The sequence below is a fragment of the Chrysemys picta genome, chromosome 1 (assembly GCF_011386835.1).
Source record: "Chrysemys picta bellii isolate R12L10 chromosome 1, ASM1138683v2, whole genome shotgun sequence".
Lineage (NCBI taxonomy): Eukaryota > Metazoa > Chordata > Testudines > Emydidae > Chrysemys > Chrysemys picta.
In genome coordinates, this window is record NC_088791.1 from 359,929,485 (window position 1) to 359,948,289 (window position 18,805).

At 44.4% G+C, this 18,805-nt stretch overlaps 2 long non-coding RNA genes across 2 annotated transcripts; both read left to right on the forward strand.

The window, feature by feature from the left end:
* Positions 1-256: 256 nt before the first annotated feature.
* Positions 257-11,266, forward strand: LOC135980997 (uncharacterized). The gene is made up of 2 exons (XR_010597957.1): positions 257-390; positions 10,906-11,266. It is a non-coding gene; the product is annotated as an uncharacterized LOC135980997 (long non-coding RNA).
* LOC103307364 (uncharacterized) lies at positions 1,766-6,393 on the forward strand. The gene is made up of 2 exons (XR_509943.3): positions 1,766-3,306; positions 3,589-6,393. It is a non-coding gene; the product is annotated as an uncharacterized LOC103307364 (long non-coding RNA).
* Positions 11,267-18,805: the final 7,539 nt, after the last annotated feature.

Here is an 18,805-nt window from a genome sequence, read left to right on the forward strand (position 1 = left end):
AACTCCGCGAGAGAGCGCAGGGACTGCCGGGAACTGGAGTCCCTCACTCTCCCGAGTCTCCTCCCACAGCTCGACCCGCGGGGGGAGGGAGAACTACATTTCCCGTCGGGCACCGCGAGAGGGGCCGTACAGGGACGGGCACGCAGCAGCGCCGGCCGGAGTCGGAGGCGGGCGGGGCGCGGGGCCAGGAGCGCACGTGCCGGGATGGTGCCGCTGGCTCTGGGTGGGCGTGGCCTGGAACGCGGCTGCGGCTGCTGTTGGGGGCGGGGCCGGCGAAGGGGCGGGGCTGCGGCTGGTGGTGTTGCTGGTGCTCGGCTCGCGGGGGGCACAGCGGAGGGACCGTTACTCTGAGGCGACAGGGCGGTCGGGCAATGGCTCCGCTGGGACAAGGTGGGGACCCGATGGGCGGGGGGTCTGCGGGCGTGTGCCCTGCCCGGGAGCGCCCGGGGCTGAGCCGGGGGGTGCGCGTGTCGGGGGGGGCTGCCGGGGGCGCGCGTGGCTGGGGGGGGCGCGCGTGGCTGGGGGGCTGCCGGGGCTTGCGCGCGTGGCTGCGGGGGAGGGGGCTGCCGGGGCTTGCGCTCGTGGCTTGGGGGGAGGGAGCTGCCGGGGCTTGCGCGCGTGGCTGGGGGGGAGGGGGCTGCCGGGGCTTGCGCGCGTGGCTGGGGGGGAGGGGGCTGCCGGGGCTTGCGCGCGTGGCTGGGGGGGAGGGGGCTGCCGGGGCTTGCGCGCGTGGCTTGGGGGGAGGGAGCTGCCGGGGGTTGCGCGCGTGGCTGGGGGGGAGGGGGCTGCCGGGGGTTGCGCGCGTGGCTGGGGGGGAGGGGGCTGCCGGGGCTTGCGCGCGTGGCTGGGCGGGAGGGGGCTGCCGGGGCTTGCGCGCGTGGCTGGGCGGGAGGGGGCTGCCGGGGCTTGCGCGCGTGGCTGGGGCGGGGGGGGGGGGGCTGCCGGGGGTTGCGCGCGTGGCTGGGGCGGGGGGGGGGGGCTGCCGGGGGCCGCGCGCGTGGCCGGGGGGGGGGTAGCTGCCAGGGGGCCGCGCGCGTGGCTGGGGGGGGCTGCCAGGGGGCCGCGCGCGTGGCTGGGGGGGGGCTGCCGGAGGTGCGCGCGTGGCTGGGGGGGAGGGGGGCTTCATGCCAGAAGGCAACACCAGATTCTCTCGTCTGACCCCCTGTAAATCAAAAGCCACAGATTCCCCCCTCCCCCCCCCCCCCCAGCCCCGCACTGAACCCAGCCCCCCGGAATTAGACCCGAGTGTGACCCGCCCGCAGGGGGTAGATTTATGATGCGCTAGAGGCAGCGTGTCTGCCTTTTGGAGTGACTGGATTGCGCCAAAGGGCATCATGCCGTGTTCTCAGATCACTGGTTATCCCATCATTGGCCGATAGCTCTCCGATGGGAGTTACATTCCCCCACCCTTTGCAGATTATCCCACTAAGGTGCACTTTGCTGTTCCTTAAAAAAGTGTATTTTAGTCACCACTGGATACTGCTGTCTTGAGACATTTAAAAAATAAACATGACCACTCGGTGTGGGTGTCTTTGTTCCCTTTGCGGACACATTAATTTGGCATTAGTTGGCTTTGCCCTTGGTAATGTGTTTATCCGCCTCATCTCTCTTGTTTTTTGCCAATAAGTGTCAGATCTGGTCTCGTGACATCTCATTCCAGTTCTCCTTCCCCCTTGCCCAGTAACTGATGCTCCTTTTATGAGGTTGTCCGACTGCTCAGGTGGTGATGAGCTGAGCTCTCATGCAACAAGGGAGAAGGGTGAGAGCAGTCATTTGAAAAATATATGGGGAGAGGAATGTGGCATATGAAGATCCTGGAATCACAGATGGGAGTAAACACTATGTTCTGTTGTAATCTGTTTAGCACATAATGCAGCCTATAAGAAGATATTAAGGGGGATGTTGATGATTGGCAGATAAATTACTGAATGCATTGCTTTATGTGGCGAAGCGAACACTTCAATGGTTTCTTTTTTCAGATAAATCCCAGAGAGAATTAATCTGGTCCTAATGTAGAAGGACAACATAAGAAACTCTTTGTGGTGATTTGACAGGTTCTGAGGGGGGAATTCAATATGAAAAAGGCAAAAAATGTAAATGGGCAAACATATTTTTAATGCAATGTGTAACTAACCTGAAGGAATACACTGCCGTAGAATATAGTGTTGTAAATCCTAAAAAGGATTAGGCATCTATATAAATAGGGATAGCATTTACACTTACTCTGTCTAGCCTAAAAAAAATAAAGGCTATAATACTTCATGGCACAAGCTCACCACCAGCTGGAGTCAATGAGCCAGAGTATCCAATGGTATTACATAATTAGATGCATTATGGTGTTGGAAGGCTTTCATCTGAAGCACTGAGTATTGGCTGTTGTCCCTGATAACAGACTAGATGGCTTATTAATTTGTTTTGATATGAGAGTTTCATTGTTAGGTTTCAGAGTAGCAGCCGTGTTATCCTGCAAAGACCTGTCTCCTGCTGAAGCCAAAATTGCATACATGTGATAAGCTTTTGTAGGATTTGGCTCGTTTTAGGATATCAAAGCTCTTATAAATTTCATTGATTGTAAAAACTCTTTGTAAAGAGAATATTTTGGCTAGTACTGAATGTAGTCACCTGAAACCTAGCAACTGCTTAATAGCACATGCACAGCTGCTTGGGACAAGAAGTGAAGAATACCTTGTATTGACATTAAAGGAGTTTAAAACAATATACTGGTAATTATCCATGTTCCTAAAGTATATTTACACTGAATTATGTGAGGCCATTGTAACTTTTTTTATTTGTCTTGACTTTCTGAATCTAGAAAACTAACATGTAAACATAGGATGCATAGGCTATATGCATCCGAAGAAGTGGGCTGTAGTCCACGAAAGCTTATGCTCTAATAAATTTGTTAGTCTCTAAGGTGCCACAAGTACTCCTGTTCTTTTTGCGGATACAGACTAACACGGCTGCTACTCTGAAATCTGGTAAAGGATTCATTGTTCTGTAACAGTACCTTCTGGGACATCTGACAAACTCACTACACCCGACATATTGCTCTCATAGTATTTATCCAAAGAAGGTAAAGTGTGAGGCATCTAATAAAAATTTGTCATACTGATTCTCATATACATGGGATATTTGAGTGGTGTGTATGTACTCGAAAAAAGCTTTAAAATCTGCGGGCAAACAGGTTTTGCCAGACAAATGGATGTAGATTCAGCTATCGGCCTTGATTCATGTGTAGATTAAGCATTGGAAGCTCTGTTTTGTATATGGTGTCAACAGGAGGATGTGAAAACAACTTAAAGTCAGGTTCAGAGTAGCAGCCGTGTTAGTCTGTATCCGCAAAAAGAAGAACAGGAGTACTTGTGGCACCTTAGAGACTAACAAATTTATTAGAGCATAAGCTTTCGTGGACTACAGCCCACTTCTTCGGATGCATATAGAATGGAACACATATTGAGGAGATATATATACACACATACAGAGAGCATGAACAGGTGGGAGTTGTCTTACCAACTCTGAGAGGCCAATTAATTAAGGTTTTTTTTTCTTAATTATATTTATATATAAATTTGTTAAACTTAAAGTCAGCGCACCAGGAACGGAATCACTGGGGGTCATCCTGACCATGGGGACAAAAACAATGAGTTTTGGGAAATGCACAAAGTCATTTTGTTTTCATTCGCTGAGGAAGCAGAAAGAACAGTGCATTTTGCATTCATGAGATAAGCTGTTTTAAACAAAACTTCAGTAGGCTAAAAACCTAACCTTAGGTCTTGTATTATTGTGCAGGTGCAAATGCTAGTAAGTTGAGATGATTAATAAAGAATAAACAGGTCTTTGGATTTTTTTTCTACAATAGAATTTAAAAATCAAGAGCGTGGTACAAGTGGTACTATCAGGGTGATAATGCTTTAAACTATATGTTAGAGATTAATTAGTTGTGTCACAGAAAATTTTAAATTCCCTGTCGCTCAGGAACATTGAGAAAATACTTTCCATACTACAGTCATATTGGATTTTTAGGGGCTGATCCTGCTTCCATTTGCAAACGTTAATAAAACATCCATTGACCTGCAATAATTGCAGGAATTGGCTCTACCCTCGTAGCAGGAATTGTAAGTTTTGTATAGGCTGGTGGCCATGGATTTATGTACTCTGAAATTCTGTGGCTGTGGAATTTATTGTAGAATTGTGTTCTAGAATGAGTATTTATTTATTTAAAAAACAAAAAGCTTCTAGTCCTTTATGGACGGGAAGAAAACATAAATGCGAACAGTGTATCTAATGCAGCGTTTGCAGAAAGATAGGAACAATAGTTCTGAGGTGTGAACTGTCCTATTATCTCAATTAGTGTTTGTTTTGAAATCTAATTATGGCAGTTAAAAATGCAACTTTCACTGCTGATAATGTTGGCATCACTCACCTTCTCAGGTGCCAAAAGTCCCAACTGTCTCCTCTGCTTCCAAAACCTTCAGGTTTCCCCTGATTTTTATACTTCATTGATTTGTCTTCAGCAGGGCCGGCTCCAGGCACCAGCTTCTCAAGCAGGTGCTTGGGGCGGCCGCTCCTGAGAGGGGTGGCACGTCTGGGTATTCGGCGGCAATTCGGCGGACGGTCCCTCACTCCCGCTGGGAGCAAAGGACCTCCCGCTGAATTGCCGTTGCAGATCGCGATTGCGGCTTTTTGTGTGTGTGTGTGTGTGTGTGTGTGTTGGCTGCTTGGGGCGGCCAAAACCCTGGAGCCGGCCCTGGTCTTCAGTACAAATTGTGCAGCACATTGAAAATTAAAAAATGGAGTAGCAGAAAATTGAATTCAACTGAGGGTATATTCTGATTGTACTATTCAATTTGATATTCAGTAAAATCTTATTCGTTAATCTAGTTGAAGATGTCACAGAATTTCCAACCCGGGAATGTCTCAGGGTTCTGTGGTTTTGCCATGGAATATGTGACTGCTTGGGGGGGTTTCATAAGTGGGCATTTAAACCTGATACGTGTGTGAGGAGGGAGAAGGGATCTATACATCTACTGTCAATTGTAGAGTCACACTTCAAAATTAGTTTCACAATACCTACAACGTAAGCAAAAGCACATCTTTCTTTTTGTAATACCTTCTTCAAATCCAGGGACAAGGTTGTATCCTGTCACTCATCCTCCTGCCCCATGTTTGGTTTTTTTTTTTTTTTTCCATTTCATGTGCTAATTCATTCCCCTGCGCTCTTCTGTTTACGTCAGACCTGAAATTAATCATGAAATTAATCTGTTGAGAAGCAACTTCTGCCGCCTTCTTCACCCTGTCAAGTAGCAAACTTGGTGACGATGCAAAATGCTTCTCTTTCCGGAGTTGACGTTGGAAGTTTTTTCTCAGCGTCCTTAGCCGAGTCCACGTGAAATGAGCTATTAAAAACACTATTGCTTAGTCACTGAGGTGGAGTAAAAGGCCAGAATCATCAATTTGCAAACCTCCGGGAGAGAATCTGATGAAATTTGCAAAGGATCCTGATGTCAGTAGACCTGAAAATTGTTTTGGAAGGGGTAAAACTTTGTAGATTCTAACAATGGTTGAATTATTGTCTTTGCTTTTACTCTCTGAATCCCTGCTCTTGGAACGACTATTTTGTCTTTAATATGAAATCTGTCAGTGTCTGATAAGACCAGTAACGTCATTTGAACTAGAAAGTGCCATGCAAACTGAATTGAATGTTAAATTCAATTAAAATTAGGTTTAGTTAAAATGGGTTTAAGACACCTTATCTGGTTTTGTCCAATTAAACGCTCAAATCTGGTTTAGAAAACAATTTGAGTCGAGAACCTTCTTTTAAAAAAAAAAAAAAAAGTTCATCTAGTTCAGTGCAGCAGTGAAAGCAGATGATTATAGGACAGAGGCATTGGCATATAAATCTATGTAAATACGTTGGCAGGAACAATATTCAAACTTGGTGTTTCTTAGAGAGGAAATCATTTTTGTTGGCTCCTGTGGTGCTGTGTGGTGTTAGATAAATGTATTACATTTTGCTGTAGTTTTGTTGGTTCAAGACTATCAGTTCCCAGTAGCTTTTATGATACTATTGATTATATCTATCTAACAAGATTATTCCTCTTCCAAATGGGATTTTCCTTCAGTTTCCAAAGAATATTCTTAAAATGTTTTTTTATTTAGCTTTCTGAGATCTTGTTTGGAGGGCTTACTGAGAATACCTACAAGGTGAAAATGGTAGGAATTTTTATTACTAATTTGTGCTTTTATAGATAAATATTGTTGGTTTTATATACCTCATAGTAGGTTTTGAAACAAATCTTAACAGTAGGGTTAAAATAACTATGTAATAGAATGCTAGGTGGCTTCTCCATTAGTCCAAACCTTTAGTCTAACTGCAAACCTGGACAGAAAGAATTACTTATCAGAGGGAATGGAGCACAAAACCCATTGGGAAGGGAACACTTGATCCCGTGCAGGGATTTGATCTCTGCTGACGAGGCAGGGTGTGGGAGTGCTGAGGGCAGCATGCTCATTTGCTTTGTGGGGGTGTCATAGTTGCGCTGCCTTTGAACAAGACCCCTTATCCCCAACAATGTTTAGACAACCGACTGAACAGCACAAACTCTTCAAATAGCTGAATCCAAGTCCTTAGCAGAAGGAAGGTTGCTCTGTTGGGGCCTTTAAGGATGCTAGAGCGTCCCGGAGCATCTGTTTTATAAAACAAGGAAAATTTAAAAATCATTGAGGAGCAACTGCTATTTTATATCAAAACAACCTAGGTTTTTTCACCTTAAAGGGTTTCAGTAAAGCCTCCTGTCATAGTAATTCTGGCAGCTGTCAAGAGGAGGCATGTCAGGCTACAGCTGTATTTGATTTATTTTAACTCTTCTCTGCTGACCCTTCTACTTTATTTTAATTGAATTTGGTCTGAATTCATGCCTGTGTCTGTTTCTACAGTGCTTGTTTTCTGTAGCCTGAAGAGCATGATTCTAAGTAGCAACATCCTCTGTGCTTTTGGTTAGTTCAGTAAAAGGTATTCTCTAACTTAAAATAAATAAATTAATAAAGGTGGTTATAGAAAAAGGTCTGTTGTACAAAGGGTTTGGCTCTCATCCAAGCATCTCTCAGCTGTGTGTCTAGTCTGAGTTAAGGTTTACTTGTACCCCAGAAATATAATGGAATGCTACATAGTTTTACTAATCCCCTACATCTTTCCTGAGCCCTATATTCATTTTCAGCCAGTGCTAAAGTTACTCTCAGTGGGAAGCGTAATGGTGCAGTGATGCTGAAAGCTTTCCTGCACAATACAGTGTCTTTGAAATAGGGTGTGTCAGTTTTTTCCTTTACTTCATGCACTCGCGGTCTGCGGTGTTAAATCCATGCCACACAAATCTTAATTTTCAATGAGTATGCTGATTGCTGGTTCCTGTTTGTCTTATGGACCTAAGAACTGAACCTTTAGAAGTGAGCCACTGCACACCTGAAAAACTGAGCACAGTAGAATTTATTTAATACACATCTCTTTAAAAAAACACCAAAAACCTGGTGGTCTCACTCCACTTCTCAGTGAAGCTATAATAACACAAGCTGTGGTGAGGGATTAATAATGTAAGACTCTGCTCTTACAAAATACACTTGTGTGTCTATTTTTTGAATATCGTGTACAGTACAGTATTGAGTGTTGGGATGGTGCCATACTGGTGTGACCGTACTGAATGAACGGTGACAACATGGCTTGACATGACTGAACTGTGAAAGAGGATTCTGGGAGAAGAATCCTTTTCTTAGCATCAGGCAGATGCCAGAAGTGAAACTGACTGGTTCCATGCTGCGTGTATGATGAATACTGATCTTTGCATCAGCAAATATGTCCCCTTGAAAGCAAACAACACGTGTAAAACATCTTGAGTGGAGCACGGGCTGACCGGGGCATCTTGACCCTGTAGAAAGACATCACGCAGGGGGCTTGTCAAGGCTGCTTCCCCACTCTGAACTTTAGGGTACAAATGTGGGGGCCTGCATGAAAACTTCTAAGCTTAACTACCAGCTTAGATCTGGTCCGCTGCCACCATTCCCAAAGCTAGTTCCCTTCCCTGGGAAGCCTTGAGAAACTCTTCACCAATTCCCTGGTGAATACAGATCCAAACTTCTTGGATCTTAAAGCAAGGAGAAATTAACCATCCCCCTTCCTTCCTCCCACCCACTCCTGGTGGATCAAGATCCACCCCCCTTGGATCTAAAAACAAGGAAAAATCAATCAGGTTTTTAAAAAGAAGGCTTTTAATTAAAGAAGAAAGGTAAAAATCATCTCTGTAAAATCAGTATGGAAAATAACTTTACAGGGTAATCAAACTTAGAGCTCAGAGGACCCTCCTCTAGCCTCAGGTTCAAAGTACAGCAAACAGAGATAAACACTCTAGTAAAAGGTACATTTATAAGTTGAGAAAACAAAGTTAAACTAACACACCTTGCCTGGCTGTTTACTTACAAGTTTGAAATATGAGAGACTTGTTTAGAAAGATGTGGAGAACCTGGATTGATGTCTGGTCCCTCTCAGTCCCAAGAGCGAACGACTTCCCAAACAAAGAGCACAAACAAAAGCCTTCCCCCACCCAAGATTTGAAAGTATCTTGTCCCCTTATTGGTCCTTTGGGTCAGGTGTCAGCCAGGTTACCTGAGCTTCTTAACCCTTTACAGGTAAAAGGATTTTGGAGTCTCTGGCCAGGAGGGATTTTAGAATACTGTACACAGGAGAGCTGTTACCCTTCCCTTTATAGTTATGACAGGGCTAAAGTGAATGATTCATCAGGGAGTGAATGTGAGGTAATGTTCAGTTGGCACCACTCTGCAGTCTCCTCCTAAAGTATTAGGTAAAAATTTATAACCACATTCCCATTGAGCATGCTTTTAAGACATGTGAATCCTTTGAGGAAAAAGTCTAAAAATCAAGCCAATTAAATTAGTGTTGGGGATTCCTTAATTGACGCTTGAAGAAACTGCTAGACAGAGTAGCCAAAACTCTGCTCCATGGGCTTGAGTAGGATTGTGACCAGAAGGGTTTCCAGGCCACACACATCCCTGCGCCCCTCCTTCCCCAGGTTCCGTCCGCTTCCCGGAGCGGCGTGGGAGCAAGTCGGGCAGGCAGGGAGCCTGCCCTGCCCCCAGTGCGCGTTGGGCCGGAGCCGCTCTAGGTAAATGCTCGGGGAGAGCGGGGGGGGGGGCCGCGAGGAGCTCGCGGGCCGCAGAAAATAACCCCCCGGGCCGCGTGTTTGAGACCCCTGCTCTAATGAGTCTCACTGGCATTGCTGTGTTGGTTTGGGGTGTGATTTTTACTAACATAGATATGCCAGTAAAGCGGTAGTGTAGACACAGTTACAACGGTGTTTATACTGGTATTGTTTATCCTGGCCAGGGAAATCCAATAAGCACTTTTATACTAATATAAATGTATCCACACTAGAGGTTTTTGACAGTATAGACCTGATCTACCCTTAAAATTTTTGCCAGTGTAGCTACGTTATCAAGCGTGGAAAAAATCACACCCCATAACTGACCTGATGGTGGTGGCAAAAGCACAAATGTAGATGCAGTTATACAAGCAAAACCATGCTTTTGCTGATATCGTTTATTTCATTTAGGGGACTGATATAAATTATACCAGCAAATGCACTCTTCCTGGTATAAACGGCACCTCCACTAAGATGGTTTGCTGGTATAGTTACACTGGCAGATCCTTTTCTAGCAGAGACAAGGCCGTAGCATAGCCTTTATTAAACTGCTTCTCCTTTCATGTGCTGCTGTGTGAAAGATCCATGGAAAATAGCAGGTAGAGTGACCGGATTATACATGGAGTGTGGCTAAAGGCAGTCCACATACTGAAATAATAGAGATCCCCCCCGCACGCTAATCTCAATTCTAATAATCTTAGAGGTTACTTGTAAATCACTAGGAGCTACATTTTTATACCTCAGTCCTGGAAAGATTTCTGCACGTGTGTACCATTACTCATGTGTGTAATCTCATTGGATTACTCCTCTGACTAAAATTGTGCACATGTGTAAATCTTTCAGGACATGGGCCTTAATAATTCCTGGAAATTTTCTGCTACTGAAACGCTCTGATTCTCTAAAAACAATGGTCCCAGTACAGTAGTGTAGAATCCCAGCTCTCCTGTTGTGCAGTGCAAAGCAGGAAAATCAGGGATCTACTATGTTTGACTGTCAACATGCACATCATGCTGTCCTCTGCCCTCATTCGCTACCAGAGCCAATCCTGCTAATAGGCAGGATTTGCCTGGTTAACGAGCAGATATTTACAAGAATTTCACTTCCTCATGAGGGACTGCATACCATGCCTGCATGTCTCTGCAATAACAATGAACCCAGTGCCCTGGGCTCGATTTGTATTATAATAGAGCCTGGGAACCCCAGTCACACATACAGTGCAGACAGGCAGGTCTCTGCCCCCAAAGAACTTACAGTTGAAGTGTAAGATGAGATAACAGATGGTGGGGGAGTACAAGGAAACATTGAGACCGTATTGGTGAACGTGATAAGCTATGGTCTCAGCGCCCTCGCTGCTGATAAGCACTACAGCATTGGTGCCGCATCAGCTGGGCAACTTATGTGGTAAGGTGGATAGGAGTCTTAGTGTGATGGGGATATTTAACCATTGGAACAACTTGCCAAGGGCTGTAGCGGATTGTCCATCACTGGTAATTTTTCAATCAGGATTGGATGTTTTTCTGAAAGATCTGCTCTAGGGGTTATTTGGGGGAAGTTCTGTAGCTTGTGTTCTACAGATCAGGCTAGATGATCACGATGGTCCCTTCTGGCCTTGGGATCTGACATTTAAGATGACTTTGGGGGAGGGGTGGTGTGTGGTACATAGCACTGAACGAGGTGACCTGTATGTTTTGCTTTTCAGGTGTCCATTGTGGAAGGCATATAACCTCTCATGGGCTGGCGCTGAACTGCTGCACAGATCTTACGTGGTTTGATCACATTGTTCCTTGTGGACTCGAAGGGACAGGTGTCACCTCGCTGAGCGAAGAACTCCAGAGACATGTCACAGTTGATGAAATCACGGAGCCTTTTCTGGATGCTTTTGAAGAAGTGTTTCAGTGCTCCCTAACTTCCCATGAGGAATCTATCGGATAAAGGGCTCCGAGTGCCTCACTTACCTGTGGAAATGTGACTATTTCTTTGGTGCTTTCATGGTGTTACTAGAAATCCAGCTTGCTTGTTCCATCTTCCTATCAGCAATTAAATGCGTGTAACAAACTGTACTTCTCGCATTTGAAACATATTTCTTGCTTTTGTAAAAATGAGCTGCTGTGTCTTTAAGTATACATGGGTCTTTAAAAAAAACAACGAGGAGTACTTGTGGCACCTTAGAGACTAACAAATTTATTTGGGCATGAGCTTTCATGGGCTAAAACCCACTTCATCAGATGCGTGGAGTGGAAAATACAGTAGGCAGAATATATACACAGAACATGAAAGGATGGGAGTTGCCTTACCAAGTGGGGGGTCAGTTCTAACAAGACAATTCAATTAAAGTGGAAGTGGGCTATTCTCAACAGTAGGATACCAAGGGAGGAAAAATCACTTTTGTAGTGGTAATCAGGGTGGCCCTTTTCAAACAGTTGACAAGAAGGTGTGAGTAATAGTAGGGGGAAATTAGTTTTTGTAGTGACCCATCCACTCCCAGTCTTTATTCAGGCCTAATTTGATGGTGTCCAGTTTGCAAATTAATTCCAGTTCTGCAGTTTTTCATTGGAGTCTGTTTTTGAAGTTTTTTTGTTGAAGAATTGCCACTTCTATGTCTGTTATTGAGTGTCCAGGGAGATTGAAGTGCTCTCTGACTGTTTTTTGAATGTTCTAATTCTTGACATCTGATTTGTGTCCATTTATTCTTTTGTGTTGAGACTGTACGGTTTGACCAACGTACATGGCAGAGGGGCATTGCTGGCACATGATGGCATAGATCGCCTCGGTTGATGTGCAGGTGAACGAGCCCCTGATGGTGTGGCTGATGTGGTTAAGTCCTATGATGGTGTCCCTTGAATAGCTATGTGGACAAAGTTGGCAACAGGGTTTGTTGCAGGGATAGGTTCCTGGGTTCGTGTTTTCTGTTGTGTGGTGTGTAGTTGATGGTGAGTATTTGCTTCAGGTTGGGGGCTGTCTGTAAGCGAGGACTGGATTGTCTCCCAAGGTCTGTGAGAGTGAGGGATCATCCTTCAGGATAGGTTGCAGATCCTTGTTGATGCGCTGGAGAGGTTTTAGTTGGGGGCTGAAGGTGACGGCTAGTGGTGTTCTGTTACTTTCTTTGTTGGGCCTGTCTTGTAGTAGGTGACTTCTGGGTACCCTTCTGGCTCTGTCAACTGTTTCTTCACTTCAGCAGGTAGGTATTGTAGTTTTAAGAATGCTTGATACAGTTTCTGTAGGTGTTTGCCTCTGTCTGAGGGATTGGCGCAAATGCGGTTGTATCTTAGAGCTTGGCTGTAGACAACGGATCGTGTGATGTGGTCTGGATGAAAGCTGGAGGCATGTAGGTAAGTATAGCGGTCAGTAGGTTTCCGGTATTGGGTGGTGGTTGTGACCATCGCTTATTTGCACTGTAGTGTCCAGGAAGTGGATCTCTTGTGTGGACTGGTCCAGGCTGAGGAGGATGGTGTGGTGGAAATTGTTGAAATCCTGGTTTAATTCCTCAAGGGTTTCTTTTCCATGGGTCCAGATGATGAAGATGTCATCCATGTAGTGCAAGTAGAGTAGGGGCATTAGGGGACGAGAGCTGAGGAAGCATTGTTCTAAGTCAGCCATAAAGATGTTGGCATACCACTTTAATTGAATTCTCGTTAGCACTGACCCCCCACTTGGTAAGGCAACTCCCTTCTTTTCATGTACTGTGTATATATACTTGCCTAATGTATTTTCCACTCCATGCATCTGATGAAGTGTGTTTTAGACCACGAAAGCTTATGCCCAAATAAATTTAGTCTCTAAGGTGCCACAAGGACTCCTCGTTGTTTTTGCTGATACAGACTAACATGGCTACCACTCTGAAATGCGTCTTTAAGTATACATTGCATCTGACACTGATCTTGGCCACCTCGATCTCTTTGTCTTAATGATCAAATGACATACAAAACAGGGCAAAAAACCCAAAAGGGGTTTAATTTTCCTTTACACTAAACCCCCTTTACACCATTTTGGTGGTGGTACAATGCTTTGAAGTGGGTGCAGGTGTAATTTACTCCCACTTAAAGTCCCCAGTATACTGCCAGAGCAGTGTGAAGGGGTCATAGCATAAATGGGGATAAAGCCCAGGAATTTCATTGACAAACTAGATGCTGTGTCTGAGCTGAGCTTCCCCGGAGAAGTAAGTTTGAAATTAAAACAGGAAGGGCCGTGTGATTCGTGTCTAGTTTGTGATTCATGCTAACAGCCAGATCCATTTCTGCAGTACTCCTGCCTAGGCGGTTATTTCCCACTATGTATTTGTGCAACTGATTATTCCTTCCTAAGTGTAGTACTTTGCATTTGTCCTTACTGAATTTCATTGCATTTATTTCAGACCATTTTACCAGTTTGTCAAGATCATTTTGAATTCTAATCCTGTCTTCTAAAGTGCTTGCAACCCCTCCCAGCTTGGTATCATCCGCAGATTTATAAGTGTATTCTCCATGCCATTATACAAATCATTTATGAAGATATTGAGTAGACCTGGACAGATTCCTGCGGGACCCCACTTAATATCCCCTTCCAGCTTGACTGTGAAGCGTTGATAATGGCTCTTTGAGTAGGCTTTTCCAACCAGTTATGCACCCACCTTATCGTAGGTTCATCTAAGCGATAGTTCCCTAGTTTGTTTGTGAGCAGGTCATGTGAGATGGTATCAAAAGCCTTGGACTAAAGGCGAGTTATATTACAAGGCTTGTTATCCTGTCAAAGAAGGATATTAAGTTGGTTTAACATGATTTGTTCTTTGATTAATCCATGTTGACTGTTACTTATCACCTATCTTCTAGGTGCTTACAAATTGATTTTTTGATTATTTGCTCCATTATCTTTCCAGGTAAGAAAATTAAGCTGATTGGTCTGACTGGTCAGACTAATTCTTTAATTTGTCAGGGTCATTTTGAATTCTAATCCTGTCCTCCAAAGTGCTTCTGTCCCTCTCAGCTTGGTGTCATTCTCAGATTTTATAACATGCTTTCCAGTCCATTATCCAAGTCAGTAATGAAAATATTGACTAATACTGGACCCAGGAGTGACCCCTGTGGGATCCCACTAGATATGCTCTGGTTTCACAGTGAACCCTTAAGAACTACGCTCTGAGTTCAGTCTTTCAATCAGCTGTGCACCCATGTTATATTATTTCATCTACACCACATTTCCCTAGTTTGCTTATGAGAATGTCACAAGGGACTGTCTCAGAAGCCTTACTAAAATAACCATATATCACGTCTACTGCTTCCTTCCTAGCTGCTAGGCTTGTAACCCTGTCAAAGAAGGAAATTAGGTTGGTTGGCATGGTTTGTTCTTGAAAAATCCATGCTGGCTATTCCTTAGAACCCTATGATTAAAAAAAATTAAAATTAAATTAATGGCGATATCCATCTCCTAGAACTGGAAGGGAGCTTGAAAGGTCATTGAGTCCAGCCCCCTGCCTTCACTAGCAGGACCAAGTACTGATTTTGCCCCAGATTCCTGGGTGGCCCCCTCAAGGATTGAACTCACAACCCTAGGTCTAGCAGGCCAATGCTCAAACCACTGAGCTATTCCTCGCCCCCATATGATCATTTAGGTGCTTACAAATTGGCCATTTAATATTGATGGTTCGAGTATCTTTCCAGGTATGGAAATTAGGCTGACTGGTCTATAGTTCCCCAGGTTGTCGTCTTCCCCAAGAAGGAGGATACCAGGAGTGTGTAATGGAATGGAACCAAGTAGTTATTTATTAATAACCTCATTAAACTATTTCTTTTAGTGAATTCCCTTCTGGCATTTACAATGCCTGGGTCCTCATCTTGCAATAACCTCTGCTCAGGTGGACCGCAGTGCAGAACTCCCAGGACTCTACTGGGTCTCCATACAATCACACTGCTCTGTCCATGTAGTGGACCCTTGGAGAATGGGGACCTTAGATCTCTCCCGGCCCGGAAGACTTGGACAACTGTGAAAGTGACAAGATTATCCAAATCCTGAAATCAAAAAATGGGAGGAAGTGTTGTCTAGTGGACTCGGCACAGGACTGCGACTCAAGAGATGTGCGTTTGGGTCAGCCACATACTTTCTTTGTGCTTACTTGGGAGAGATTTCCAAAGGCACAGAGGACAGTTAGGCACCGAATGCCCATTGAAAGTCACTGGGAGTTGGGTACATACCTGATTCAGGCCTTTGCAAATATCCCCCCTTAGCCGCTCCATTCTCAGTTCCCCGTCTGTGCAGTGAGGATAATACTTTCCTACCTCACAGGGGTGTTGTGAGGATAAAATCTATTGACGACTGTGAGGTGCTCAGATAGAGCCCTGCATGGATACAAAATTTGTATCCACATCCAATCCACAATCCGCAAACATGGTATGCAGATATCTGCAGATTTGCAGGACTCTACACTCGGCTACAACAGTGATAAGGGCCGCCTAAGTGCTTAGATCGGTATCGGCTGCCATACAAATGAAACCTGGTTAACGAAGCGGGGGAGTGATTGTTATTCAGACTGTTTAACTCAACCTGACACATAGCTGGAAGGAAAGATCTTGATTCAACACCCACGTAAATCAATTAGTGGCTGCAAGAGCTGACACCCCAGTTCTTATGGCCCTGCAAGGGCATGTGCAAGTCATGATTTGATATTCCTAAAGTAACAAGAAAAAAGCAGCCCCTCACCCCCCAACTGCATTAAAAAAAAAAACATGGTCCCCTCCAATCTCCTTTGCAGTCATCTTTAACAGCATGTGTATTTTTAGTGTGAAGCTAGTGCATGCAGGTTAAGGCTGCTATAGTTTTCTTTGGGATTGTCTGTAGAAGACTTTTAAGGAAGTGCCCCATCACCCTCAACAAGCTCCTCCTTGCCTATCAAACATAAGCTACTTGTCTTCACTTTCAAGGCCTATCCTCACCCTATCTATCATTTCTCATTCATCACAGATGTCAACTCCTACCTTTATTCATCTTATGATAGTCATCGCTGTGACATTCCCCAGGGTACAATCTGGACTGATGGACAGTGATGTCCCCTCAATTCTACAACCTGGGGTGCCATTTATACTGCTTTGCTGTGAGAACAACCACTCCTGGCCGCCTCACACCCAGCCTCTAGTATGTAAATTATTCTAGCTGAGTTATATGAGTGCTTTTAGCCAGCCACTCCTGAATTATATTTCAGAGTGACACCAAAACATTCCCAGTCCTAAATTTGTCCTCAGAAATGTGCTGCTTGTACTGCCCCATATCTTCCTGAACAAGCTCATAGAAAATCCATCATTTCATCACTAGAAAACAATATGCACATACCTTGGTATCTCAAATGGAGCTTCCCACGTACTTCAAACACACACATGTTTAGATAAAATAATGTTAATAACTACAGAAAGAAATATTTTAAGTGATTACAAGTAATGAGACATAAAAAATCAGAATTGGTTACAAATAAATAAAAGATAAAATATGAACAAATACCTAACTTAACAAGCAAAGTGAATTCAAAACAAAAGTCTCTGACCACATGTTCTTTTGCAGTGTTGGACCCCTCCCCCAATCCAATGTTCCATTCCTTTTCTTGTTCATTAGTCATGGGTGTCATGGAAAGGGAGGAGAGGGGTGATTTGGGGCCTCTGTTCCTCATTTTTATGCCTCTTCCTCCTCTGAGAATCATCTCCAGTTGGGGTTCTGGTGGCAGCCAGCCTGTTCGCATGGGAATCTCCAGCTGTTCCATTGCCAAGATATAAATTTCTTGCTCACATCCTTCTTCCTGCCACAAAATGGACACTTACCCAGGCGATAGTCCATTTGATTATGCTGATACCTGACTGAGGCATCAGTTTGCCTTTTGTCTCTGAGGAACTGGCTTGTGCCTGCTTTTCTAAACTTGGAGCATGTCTCAGTAAAGTCATACAGTAGAATCTTTATAATTTTACGTACAGTGTTGCCATACATATTTACCAGGACAATAATGTTCAGCAAATTATGAGCTTTCGAATGATGAAAAGGCCAATTAAGTAAGAGAAAAAAAACTTCTGAAGTGATAATCAAGATAGCCCAGTACAGACAGTTTGATAAGAAGTTTGATAAGAAGTGTGAGAATACTTACATGGGGAGATAGATTCAATGTTGAATCCATCATTGAATCTAAGTATTCTCACACTTCTTATCGAACTGTCTGTACTGGGCTATCTTGATTATCACTTCAAAAGTTTTTTTTCTCTTACTTAATTTGCCTCTCAGAGTTGGTAAGACAACTCCCACCTTTTCATGCTCTCTGTATGTGTATATGTATCTCCTCAATATATGTTCCATTCTATGCATCCGAAGAAGTGGGCTGTAGCCCACGAAAGCTTATGCTCAAATAAATGTGTTAGTCTCTATGATTCTATGATTCACATTTTCATTCCAATCCTCCTCATCCCTACCATACTATAGCAGAGTACCAGCTCTGTTGCAGTTAAGGTTGAGGTTTGCTACCTTTTTAAAGGTGGACTATTCTAAGTGCTCTACAAGCCACATGCTGAAGTGGAGTGTCTTGAAATTTGCTATGCCTCATTTGGGTGCTGGCTAGGGTTAGTGATCCAAATTTGGGGTCATTTGAGCAAGGGGTTCCTGAGGTGCAGCCCCTGCAAGAAAACAGCATTTTACAAAATCATCTCATTCTTAAAAATGTTGTTTTGTGTTTTGCACACACCTGGGGCTCTAGCTACGGCTTTGATCCTTCCCACATTCATCTCAGTCATTCAGGGTGTACTTCAACTACTGCATGGTCCCCCACAGTTCCCTTGGAGAAGCCATAGTGAAAAAGTTATTAAGGGTAAAGTTTGTCACTCTCGGTCGGTGTGAACCAAACGGAGTCAAATGTACATGTGCAGCAAGAGGGTTTCCAGGCACTCCATTGTCATAGTAACTGGGCGACTCAAGGAGACATGCTGTAGCCATTCAACCCCAGCTGCAGCCATAGAAAATGCCCTCAAACTTTGTTTGTGCAGAGCTCAGGTTGCGCAGTGGTGGCTTGTGCCCTTCCAAAATGTGGAGAGTGAGTAAACTTGAAAACGTCTGAAAACCAGGAAATACAAAGTTAAGGTGTATGCCACCCTTGCAATGTAACCTTAACTCTGCCCCCCGGAGCTAGCAATAGCCACTGGGAACGGTTCAGTAAGAGGGATGCAAAACTTAAACTACCAAGGGAAGTGGTGGATTCTTGTCTCTCTTGATGTCTTCAAATCAAGACCAGATGCCTTTCTGGAAGATGCTTTAATCATAATAAGTTATTAGGCTCAATATGGGAGCACCTGGGTGAAATTCTTTGGCCTGCGATATACAGGAGATCCCTGACATAAAATCTATGACTCTACTACATGTAGAAATGAGGAAGGACTAAGAGAACATGCCGTGGTTTGTGGTGTTCTACAGATTTGAATTCTAGCATTTGTTTGCATGCACTCCGGCTATGTTGGCCGTGTGAAGAGTAGCTGTGCTGAATGGTGGAGGGATTACTTGGAGCAGCTGGGCACAGATGTGACTGCGACTGAGAGGTGCATGTGTACCTTGAGAGATCAAGTATGCCTCATTCTGTAGGTTGTGTATGTAGAGATCTACCAGGGTATCCT